This window comes from Aythya marila, assembly GCF_965140915.1.
Source record: "Aythya marila genome assembly, chromosome: 4".
Classification (NCBI taxonomy): domain Eukaryota; kingdom Metazoa; phylum Chordata; class Aves; order Anseriformes; family Anatidae; genus Aythya; species Aythya marila.
The window spans coordinates 10,113,494-10,125,702 of NC_139045.1; the positions used below are offsets into that span (position 1 = coordinate 10,113,494).

The following is a 12,209-nucleotide window of genomic DNA, read 5'->3' on the forward strand; positions in this document are numbered from 1 at the left end:
CTGATGTTGTATGGTTGAGACTACTGTTCTCAGAATACTTCAGTCTCACTCCGACCTACCTTCCTGTACTAGTTTTCAAGTTCAAAATCTTTTCTTTCATAGCTGTAAACCAGCGAGCCAGGCTCTCAGTTTGCATGAGGCTGTGCAGTCCTTCTCAAAGCACTGGTGATGTGGAGATGAGCTGCACTGATTTACAACATCTCAGAATTGGACTCAAAGACTTTAAGTAGCATGCTGAGATCGGATATGTAACATCTATACCAGAGCATCTAGGATTTGATTGCAATATAATGAAGAGTCATTTAAGTAATTACTTTTGCATAAATTACTCTATGCTGGTATGTTCCAATCTATAATTGCTGCACATTACAAGCACCATGGTTACTAATCAAGGGGAGAAAGGAATTCAAGACCTGGAAAGAGCAAGAGAAATTAGATAGAACAAATATACAGTTAGACTAAAAATGCATTATTCATCTGCCATCTTGACATACAGGATGTGTATGAACCGGAGGGTAAGAAAAAGGACCCCAAAGTGGCACACCCACTTGCTCCTGCACAGCTGACACATATTTCTATGCATCACAGACAACATAAAATAAATGACTATATTCCACTAATACAATAAATTCTCTCACCATAGCTTAAAGAAATAAGGACACTACAGTGGCCATGTTCTGTAATTCCATAAAACCCAATAACCTTCAAAGAAATCATTCCATTCATCAGAGAAAACCTAGTGTCTAAGGTGTAACAGTCTCATGGCTTTCCTTGTCTTAAGAAAGAGGTCTGTGACCAGAGGAGAAGTCCTGATGCTAATTTCTAACAGAAGAGGAAAACCCCACCCAGGACACCTGGAAGATACAAGGAGAGTAACATGAAGTAGGACAATGGTGAGTTGAGGAAAAGTCCACCCAGCCCACAGACGCTGTGAGAGCAATAGAAGCTGGTGATTTTTAATGCATATTTGGAAGCTTTTTATGACCCTGGCCTGAATTACAGTTTTTGTAGTTAAAGCCAAACCAGTTTTGACTGGTACTCATTTTTCGTTAGGAACACTTGGCACAGCTGCTCTCTTATGAAACTAAATGTCTTGTGACAGTAAGCGCAGCATGATGGAGGGGGTTTGGCAGAGATGTCAAATGATCTCTGGCCTTTATTTATATGCGACATTTCCAGAAAAAATATAATAATATTAGATACGTCACTAGGGAGCAATCCTTCAATACATGGCAGCACCGCGTTCTTCCGGAAAAGCCAAGCTTCTGAAAACGTAAACCATAGGTTATGAGGATAAGTTCTGCAAGATGAAGTATAAATTGAAGAACAGGAAGGGAGATCCCTTAAAGGAGAATCATATTCAGACTGGATGACTCCCACGTTTAAAATTAACATACAAAGGCATCATCCCATTAAAAGCTGCCCACAGAGCTTGTCCTGGTAATGAACCAGCATGACCCACCAAGCTCAGCTGTCCCACAGTTCACTGACTGATGTTAAACAGAACATCTATGTATAACCATTATCACAAAAATAATTATTTACCCTTAAACCATATTGAAAGCTGAGTGGAATTTGATGTAAATACAAGCAAATTGCAAACAAAAGATGACCAACATGAAACGCTATTTCCAAAGCAACACAGTTTTCTCTCAAAATTTCCATCTGTGGTCCCATCTCACATAAAAGTACACAGGTCACAAAGCCTGATATATATATGTATCACTATATGATCAGGAAATTTTGACGAAGTATGAACTACTTCCCTATCATCTGGATGAAAAGAGATTCCAACTTTCTGTATAAGAGAGAGTAATTAGTGATGAAAAGAGCAATGCTAGAAAAAAACAGCTTCCTTTTTCTTTTTTTTTTTTTTCCTTCCCTCTCCTTGCAGGTTGTGTTGGTGGGATACACTGTCTAGCAATCTAAAGTTAAAGCTAATGAAGTCTTCTGTGTGGGAATGGATCTATATACACATATCACACATACAGCTACACAAACACATATGCCCAAACACAAGTTAATGCCTTTAATGAATCCAGCCCACAACAGTCTAATCATTAAAAATTTTCATTAGAACAGAAGCTGTATTCAGATGCACAAACACAATGTGATCTCACTTGTAAAGTACCACAAGCTTTATCCTTTCAGAACCTGAAAACAATATGGTCTGGTTGTCAGACCATATTATAAAAGTTGTCAACTTTCTGGTCTTCTTGGGCCCTGATTTTAGATCTTCCCTATGTTAATGCTTGCAACTTAATTATGCTACCATGAGTCTTTCTCCCCACTAGACCTGCAGTGTACAAATCTACAGAGAAAATACCAGTTCCTGGCAAAAGCTCTTGGCAAAGTAGTGATCTATAACCCCACTCATAACCAATTTGAATATAAATACTATGCACAGAAATAGAATAAATTTTAGAATAAATCTGCTTTAAATTTAGGAGTTTACAATGCTCAATAACACAATAAGTTGCACAAAGAAACACATCAAAATATATATCTGAATACTGGTGGCTAGGATTGGGCATGGCCAGCCTTTGAAGTATCAGGTCAGGATATAGACAAAAGGTTTGATCTACTCGTCCTGGCTGACATCATAACCTGTATGATATGTACGGATTTTCTCCCAAGAAGTAAATTAGCAAATGCAGTAAATGAGATAGTGACAAATATAAAACTTGATCAAGAAAGTTACGGCTATCCAGTGATTATTCCACCTTGTAAAGTTACCTTTCAATAAATACAGATTTCTGAAACTGAAGATATGAATATGGACATTCATGCAATCTTACCTCTCCCCCTTGGTCTCCAAAAGTAATGATAGCCAGTGTTTTGTTTTCTTTTGCAAGCTTTCCAAACATATTTTTTATGGATTACATAATGTTACACATATTTATTTGTATATGAAATACAACCAGCTTAAAAAAATAGAAAGATATGAAGCCATCAAGATAGCTATGGCCAGTATTTCTTTCCCAACACCTCTGCCTATGATATGAAGAAATCCTTGAGAAATAAAGCATGGCATACATGGACCGTGACAGTTCTCAAGGAAAGAAAGTTATCAGCAGCTGAAAAGGAAAACAACAACAATCCCAGTTTTTGCTAACAGAAAAATCCTTGTATTCATTCTTAGTATCACAGAATCGTGGAATGGTTGGGGTTGGAGGGGACCTTAAAGACCATCCAGTTCCAACCCCCTGCTATGGGCAGGGACACCTCCCACCAAACCAGGTTGCCCAAAGCCCCATCCAGCCTGACCTTGAACACTTCCAGGGATGGGGCATCCACAGCTTCTCTGGGCAACCTGTTCCAGGGCCTCACCACCCTCACAGTAAAAATTTCTTCCTAACAGTTAATGTCTGTTAACTAGGCTAACTTCCTTCTTTTAGTTTAAATCAATTCCCCTTATCCTATCACTATACTCCCTGACAGAGAGCCCCTCCCAAGCTTTCCTGTAGGCTCCCTTTAGGTATTGGAAGGCCGATATAAGGTCTCCCCAGAACCTCCTCTTCTCCAGGCTGAACAATCACAACTCTCCCAGCCTGTCTTTACAGGAGAGGTGCTCCAGCCCCTTTGTCATTTTTGTGGCACTCCTCTTGAGTCATTCTAACCGGTCCATGTCCTTCTTGTGCTGGGGGCCCCAGAGCCGAACGCAGCACTCCAGGATGCTCTGAGTAGAGAGGGAAAATCCCCTCCCTCCCTCACCCTGCTGGCCACGTTTCTCTGGATGCATCCCAGGACACAGCTTTCTGGGCTGCAAGCACACATTGCCAGCTCATGTTGAGCTTCTCATCCACCAGCACCACCAGGTCCTTCTCCTCAGGGCTGCTCTCAATCCATTCTGTGCCCTGCCTGTATTTGTGTGGGGGACTGCCTCAGCCCAGGTGCAGTACCTTGCACTTCGCCTTGCAAACCTCATGAGGTTTGCACAGGCCCACCTCTCAAGCCTGTCCAGATCCGTTTGGATGGCATCCCTTCCCTCCAGCGTGTCAACACACCACACAGCTTGATGCCATTGGCAAACTTGCTGACAGTGTACTCAATCCCACTGTCCATGTCACCAACAAAGATGTAAAACAACGCTGGTCCCAATACTGACCCCCAAGGAACACCACTCATGACTGATCTCTACCTAGACATTGAGCCATTGACTATAATTCTTGAGTGTGACCATCCAGCCAATTTCTTATCAACTAAGTGGTCCATCCATCAAATCCATGTCTCTCTAGTTTAGAGACAAGGATATCACAGGGGATACAAGTGAGAAACACCGTGTGACAATCCAACACTATGAAAGTTTAAGTACAAGATACACTTACTAGCATAAAGGTGTTTAGTTAAATCAGGATATAATCAGTCATGGAAGCTGCTAATTATCCACAAGAACATAGATCTTATATTATCTTTTTCATCACAAAATACGGTATCTTCTGTAGACGAGTGCATTAGACATTATGGGACTAGATTAACAGCAGTTATAGAAAGGATGTTATTTGCCTTATAAATTCTTTCAGCTTTTTTGTCTTCAACCTTACTTGCTAAATACTGGCTACACAAGATGAAATACTGATATAGTGTGGCAAGTTTTGTATTATTAAGGCATTAAAACCCTTTTTATTACTAAGATATTAAAGTGAGACAAAATTATTTCCAGTTGTCATTTGTCTTTCAGTGGTGGCAGTAAAAGCTGCTCAATTTTCTCTGAAAAACAAAACAAAAAAAAACATTTTATACTTTCAGATTATTCAAGTAAATATTGTTGCCTGCATAGCTTCTATTGTTTTCAATACCCACAATGAGCCACAGATGTGAAGATTACCTAAGATTTCGTATTAGAAGGTCACAGAAAATAAGCAAAGGTTTTTCACCTCCTTCTCCCCAGAGAACAGCCAGGCTGCATGTCATCTCTGCTCATCTCAGTTGTGAGCAGATTTTAATACACTGTCCATTCTACACCTGGGACACAGCTTCAGTGGCCACACAAAATAAATTTCTGGGCATTTCTGTTTTATATTACACGTTTATATTACATTTATATGCTCTATTACTAACATAATAATTTGGTCAGACCTACAGCAGGAAATTTAAACTGTCAACGGGGGGTGAGCAGAACACATTAGGGACCAGAGGCATTCCCCCATCCTGTCTGCTTTACTCACTTGAATCCAGCATGTGACTGTCAGAATAAATTACAATTTCCAGCTTATTTGAGACATTCCTTTTCCATCTCATATTATTAGCAATTATGGCTGCTTTATTTAAAATAAGCTGATGGAGTACTCAAGGAGGAAGCCATGAATTAGATTCCAATTGCTTGGTTTCTCACTAAAATAAAGATTTCAATTTTTATCACAGAAATGGAAGATTTATCACCGAACTCTGAGAAGGAGGACCTGAAGCTTTACTTAAACACTGAGCCATACAGCCAGACCCCAGAGCAATCACATGGGTATTTTAAAAACTATGACTGTTAGAAATTGTATTGTAGTAAGCCAAAATAAAGCATGTTCTTTGGAAATCTCAGCCTGGGAATAACTCTACTTCTCTGTAACTCTACTTCAGCCTCTCCAGTCCCAGCTGGTTGAAAATTACTGCACAGTGAAAATGCTTGCTGGAAATGTTATTTTGGTGCTGCCAGTTCAAATTTTGGTGTAACAAAAGGTGAAATGATGTTCCTCGCTACTAGGGAGACATGGATGGGATACAGCAACTGATACATTCGTTAGCATATCTACCTGATGGCTTGCTTTCCCCAGCAGTACACAAGGCTTGGGCACGGAGGAGTCTGATGGAAAATGCAAGCTCCAGTCACTGTGTCAGTGATGGACTTGTTAGAAGATTAAATACAGCTGCAAAACTGGAGTGGAATTGTGCAGACAAGGTAGCCAAAAGAAGAAGCTACATAAAAATGAGATGGTTGCAAGAGAGGAAATGGAAGAGAAAACAATGAAAAAGTGCAAAAAGCTGTAGTATCACAAGGATTGGATATCCTTTAAATAGCGAGGTGGACAAGTATGATAAGTATGTTCAAAACTTGTTTAAAACTTCCTGTAGCTTCAAATCTTTCTAGTGCATTAGTGATTTGGAAACTTGTTGGTTTATATCCATTTTCCCCCCCTCTATGTATAGAGACATGTACCAGATGAGTGCAAAGGTCTAATTTCAGGGCCTAGATTTTGCACACGCAAACAACTCAGAAGATGCAAGAGAACAGAAAGATATGATTTAAAAAGCAGTAGTAAACACAGAGATTACAGTCTAAACAACATAGCCCAAGCATCTATCATTATTTAATGTATCAAAATAATAACAACTCTAATAACACAGAGATAAGCCAAGGACTTCAGTCTAATGAGCTTCCAAACTAGAAAAACTTCCTACAAAAATATTTACTGGTGTCAAGGCAATTCAAAATTCTGAGGTGTTAACACCGAAAAGGAGAAATCTACATGTGTGTTCCAAAGAGAGTAGAAATATCAATCTGGAAAATATTTATGAAACCCAGTTGAACAATGTATTTAACAAAGCCAGTAAAATTACGTAATTATCTTCTGACTGCAAACTCTCCAAAACATTTCATTGAATTTATACAGAGAACAGGCTGCTTTCCACAGTTACTAATACAAACCAGTTCATCGCAGTCTTGGAAACAGCCTCTTCATACTTTTACGTATGCTTTACGCTACAAACACATCTGTTTGAAATTAACTTATGAACATGATTATTTAATGTGCACAATGAAGTCAAATGATCTTGCTGGCCATATGCTATCAACTGAACTGTACACCTGCCCTCAGCTTCAGTATATATTAATTTACGCATGAAACTGCAAATGCCGGGGGAATTTTTTTCTTTGCCTGGTTTTATATTTTCCTTTGTATTTGTACACCTCTGACTTACAAAACATAACAACCTTTGGGTTTAAGATAAATGTTTTCTTATATGGTCTTCAGCACTTGGAGAATATTACAAGTCTGGGCTTGCTTCTCAGTGGCGCTCTCAAAAATAATTGTCAGTATGCACTCAAATGTGTGTCAGTCATGACAAGCCTTACACTGTGTAAATACGTAGGAAGAATTCACGGTTTAATTTTATGTGACACTACTCAGGATTCACAAGAAAGAAAAAAAAAAAAAAAACAACATCAGAAAAGCTATACCCTGTAATGATCTGCTTTCCCAGTTAAAATGAATGAAATGTAACTACGAAGATTTATGTAGTGCTATCAAACATTAATGCTGATGCTTCATGTCTTTATGCTGCTCGTAATTAATTTATCAGCAGCTTTCTTTACAAATGCCAGTACCATGCTCAAGAGCTTTGTTTACCTTCCACTGCTGAACTCTACATTCCTAAAGGCAATAATGAGCAACACTTTGATGCCTGAGACAATACATAAGATAGACTTTTTTCCTTTTGAAATTCCAATGCTATTTGGGAAGGCAGAGAATGAACTGTAGAATCTCATGTTTATTTATTTATTTATTATTACAAAAAATTACATTATCCCAGGAGTTACTTATCAATATTTACATTAAATTTATCCACTGTATCTGAAATAGTTTTCCTTCAAGGTACAAATGTGAGTTTGCTACTTCACGAGCATACAAGGCAATCAGGAAGCATATCCAAGTGTCTGGTATTTTAGATAATGCATGACATCATACTGAAACATTTTCTAAATGGATATTATTTAATAGAAATTGGGACACCCCTTGCCAGACATGAAACATACTCAAATATTATCACTGAGAAATGAGAGCCAAACAAAGCCCAGGACAGCAGGATAATTAGAAATAAACACAGAGCAAGCATATTTGCCCAACCTTCAGCAACTGCTGCTTGAAGCCAGAGTTCATGTCCTTAGTTAATGGTCCTCCAGGGATCATTTCTTCCTTAAACTTGTCTAACTGCTTAGAATCATTTTAAACATATATAAACTTTACGTACCTACTCTACGTTGTTTGGCCAGAAGATAACACAATATAAATATTTTTTATGCAAAGCAGAATCAACATTTTGTATACAGCTACAAACTAAGTAAGTTCTTGGCTATTATTTTCAGGATTCCAAATGTGCAACATGGCCAAGTAGCAGATAGTTGAGATAATACGGGTTAATTTAGTTATGGACCATATCTTATTGCAAAGCACTGCTACTGTGAGTTAATATCTGGACCTGAACTGTGTGATAACAGTAGTTTTAAAACTAAAACATGGAAGGATCTTTTGTATGAAATGATACCTATTATATGCAAAAGTAAAATCATAATATTTAGCCTACACAAAAAAAAATCTGGAAGAGTCAGTATATGGTAATGATAGCTCACATCTACTGAAGCACTTGACCCTTTCATATTAGAAAAAAGCCACAGGTCTATAAAGCCAATGTCTTTCTGATTATAGCTACTCACTCTCAGGTGTTATGCTGTAATGAGGACAGAATTTTTTAATATTCATCAGTCCTCTTGTTTGCTTAGTAGAGAAGGCATTTGAACTCTTCAGTTTTCAAATGGACTTTACAGACTTATTTCCCTTGGGTAGTCTCTTAGTTGAAATTCCTATAAACTGATACCCAATCAAGGGAATAAAAGAGGATGGGGAGAAATAAACATTGAAAAACTTGCTAGGGATCATGAACTTAAAATGAGAGCACTGAAGTTTCAGACATCAGAAGATTATTTGAATTTTAGCCCTAAATTAATTCTGTCAGATACTGTTTTCTTTTAGTGTTTCCACAGGTGAGGAAAAGGGCATTTTTAAAATTAATGTTTTCTTTAATATGGATAAAACGCACATTTATAGGAGAGTCATTCTACCACAGAACATGAAAAACTCAAAAACCACAAGGCAGCCCTGTCATTCTATTGATCTCCAAGAAACAGAGGATTTGCTATATCATCTGTTGAATGAAGTAATGCAACACATTGCCTCTAGCAGTGACCAATAGCTGATGGTTTATAACGCAGCAAATACGAGACATTTAACCAGCCATAAAGTGTTGTACATAGGGGAGAATTGGCTATTTCATTGTAATTGATTCTTGCATCAATCAGCTTATATTTTCTAGTGTGAGATTCATTTATTCTTATTTTTATGCAAGCAACAAGAAACACATCTGGGAAGTGTGATCCCCCTCCCCCTACAAAATACATTCTTTTATAACATAAGAATATACCACTGCAGAAAAATTAAAATTGCAAACTGTAATTAACAAGGCAACAAACACAGCAATGCATCACCTTGAATGGAGAAAAGAGTAATCGTGTTAAAACCTTCCCTGGTCATATTAGCCTGACAGTCTTGTGATTGTTCTTATTTTCCAAGCTTTTCTTGTACTGTTTCATAATCTACCATTTGCCTCAAAAAATATTTCTCAGCATTTATAATGCTCCTGCAAGCAAAAATGTTTTTCTTTGTCATCTGAGATTTTTTTTTTTTTTTTTTTTTTTTTTTTGCCATACCATGATAATCAGTTTCAATGAAGCAAAGACTCTCTAAACATCCATGGTGAACCAACAGGAGGAGAAAAAGGCAAAATAGAAGACAGGGCTTAGGCCACCTGGTCAGCGGATTACATGTGCTTAGTCGGCAGAAGTCCAAGGTATTATGTTGAAGGGGCACATGTAACTAAATTAGATTTCCAACCCGTATAATGAATTACTACTAAACCACACTGAACGAATTAACACTGAAACTTCTGTACTGATCTGCAGGTAGTTCCTTATCCCTAGATTTCCAAATAGTATAATGGATGATATGGGACCATGCTGAACACTGAAACCTCCACAGCAATTTACAAACAGTTCTTTACTCTCCTTTACCATACAGATGTTGTATTAAAAACATCCAAAGCACACAAACAAAACCAAACAGCAAGTAAGAAAAAAAAACAAGACTAGGGTTGTAGCATTGGAGTGAAAAGATGAGGAGGTTCTGTCTTAATTATGGGACATGAAATTCTTGTGAAATACCTATGCTTTCTCCCACTCTCTGCTTGAGCTACGTGTTGCTGCAATCTATTTGTACAGCATCTGCCTAGAACAAGAAGGTCAGCTTGGCCCCTGCATTCTTACCATCGACCCTTTACTCATTCATCATGGTTTGGTAGTGACTCCACACAGTGACTATGATTAACAACAGGAAAGTAACAACAGGCCTGGAACTGAGCTTTGAGGTTAGTAAAAAAATGTTATTTACCAAGCTGCACCAACTTGAAAAAGTCCATGAGAGCTAGTTCTTGGGCAATATTAGGTCCTCTTTCTGCAGAACAGTCAGAACACAGAGTAAGATCTGATGTGGTCAACCCACACCACTTCTTCAGAAGTATAACCAGGGAATAGAGCAGCTTTGAAAAAATTCTTCCCTTTCCCAGATAAACTATTTTGTTTATTCTTTTTTTTTTTTTTTTTTTTTTTTTTTTTTTTTTGCCACTTCTTATGGAGAAGTTGGGAAAGTAGTTCTGACCCTGGGCTAATCTTTAATGAAAATGCTGCAAAATGGATTTCAGAGCTGTGGCAAACAGTACATGGAGGTTAACAGGGCTTGATAATTTAAAGCAGTCATTCACTTAAATGACATAACAACTCTTTGCCTTCTGCAAATCTGCATTCAGAGTCTTACTGAAAATACATCACCAGCTCTCTATTTATTTACCAACATATCTATTTCTCATTCCACTTTCATGTAGGCATGTCTCAAAACTGCCACAATGACTGAGCTGTTAGCATCTAATTTTCAAAAGAAAATTCAAGAGAAGCCCTCAAAATATCATAGGAGAACTTTGTCCCAAATCACTATTAAATTTAAAACTGAGCTGGCTATTGACCATTCTGGTGAGAAATCTTTCATCTTAGACATTTGGGAGTGTACATGTTAATCTGCCATGCACGGTTAACCATGGCATAGAAAGCTGTGATCTGACACTGACTGGGGTGACACAATCAGCATGGTTCACACGTCCCACATTTTGGGTGGAGAGGTTACCTCGGAGCTGTGCGGGGCCTGTGGACTGCATGCCCTGCAGCCAACAGGGTGGATCTGCCTGTTGAAACTCAGTCAGAGTGCTCCAAGCTTGCTCTAAGAGGTGAGTGAGGGTGATTTGAAGATGGGATTCAACAGCAAGATCCCCACTCATATTGAAAGCTTAAAAGCTCTTGGCTTCCCCCTCAGTCAACAAACCATGCATCTATTAAAAAAAAAAAAAAAAAATCAAAAGTTTTCATATTCTGTTTTGGTTTTACAGTTCACAATGATCTCTTGCATTGTAACCTATTACCCAATAAGGTAAGCACATTTACACAAGCTGTAGTTGCTGCAGTATGGGTCATCTTACAATTATGGTGGATAACAAAAGGCAGATCCCTAAAAAATATTGAAACATGCATATAAATAACGATTTGAAACTGGCAGAACTACTAAAAATACCCAAAGTTAATCACTTTGTTGTAAGAGAGAGATTAGATTTGTCAGTAAAGCTTTAATATTTGATCCAAGTTAGGCCCAATGGACACAATTCTACAAATGCCTCAATAGGATGAACTGTTCTGATGAGAAAAGTTGTTATCTTGGAAAGCATTCATGAGACAGGGTAACGGGAAGCATGACCCATAAATTAGATGTCACTGAGTTTATCCAGAAAAAAAACCCTTCAACATAGGAGCGCATCACTGCTAGAGCAATTACTTTCAATGGTTTGTTTGGAATTTTTTGGTCTTTTAAAACCATTTTCTAACCCGGTAGGGTCGCATAATACTGAGTGATGGTTCTTTTGGAAAAGCTCCAACTGTAAACTGAAATTCCCTGGCCTTTGAGGCTCAGTAAAGACCTGTTAACATAATCTGCACTGATCACTTTTCCTAATTTAAACTGTTAGAGCTTTTTCCTTCATTTTCTGAAAAATGACCACATTGTGGGTAACAGACACTTTTGGACTCTATAAATTAACCTGGACTGACCTCCAAGAGAGGAAATGCTTTAACAGGGAGAAGGAGTAATTATTAAGCTTTTTGTCTGTGTTGCTTGTCAATTTGCATAGCATTATCTGTAATGCTTTGCAAAGGTTTTTTTTTGGAGGTCATCTAATCTTGTTAAATCTGTCACAGGGCTGCCACTGTATCAGACTTAGACGACATTTGCTCAACACAAGTTCCTAGCAGTGGTGATAAATGTGTTTGTTTCTGGCAGTCCGACCACGCAGAT

General features: G+C 38.1%; 1 protein-coding gene across 2 annotated transcripts in view; it reads right to left on the reverse strand.

Moving 5' to 3' along the window:
* Positions 1 to 12,209, reverse strand: part of GRID2 (glutamate ionotropic receptor delta type subunit 2) — a 700,788-nt gene that overhangs the window by 372,027 nt on the left and 316,552 nt on the right. The window lies entirely within an intron of this gene.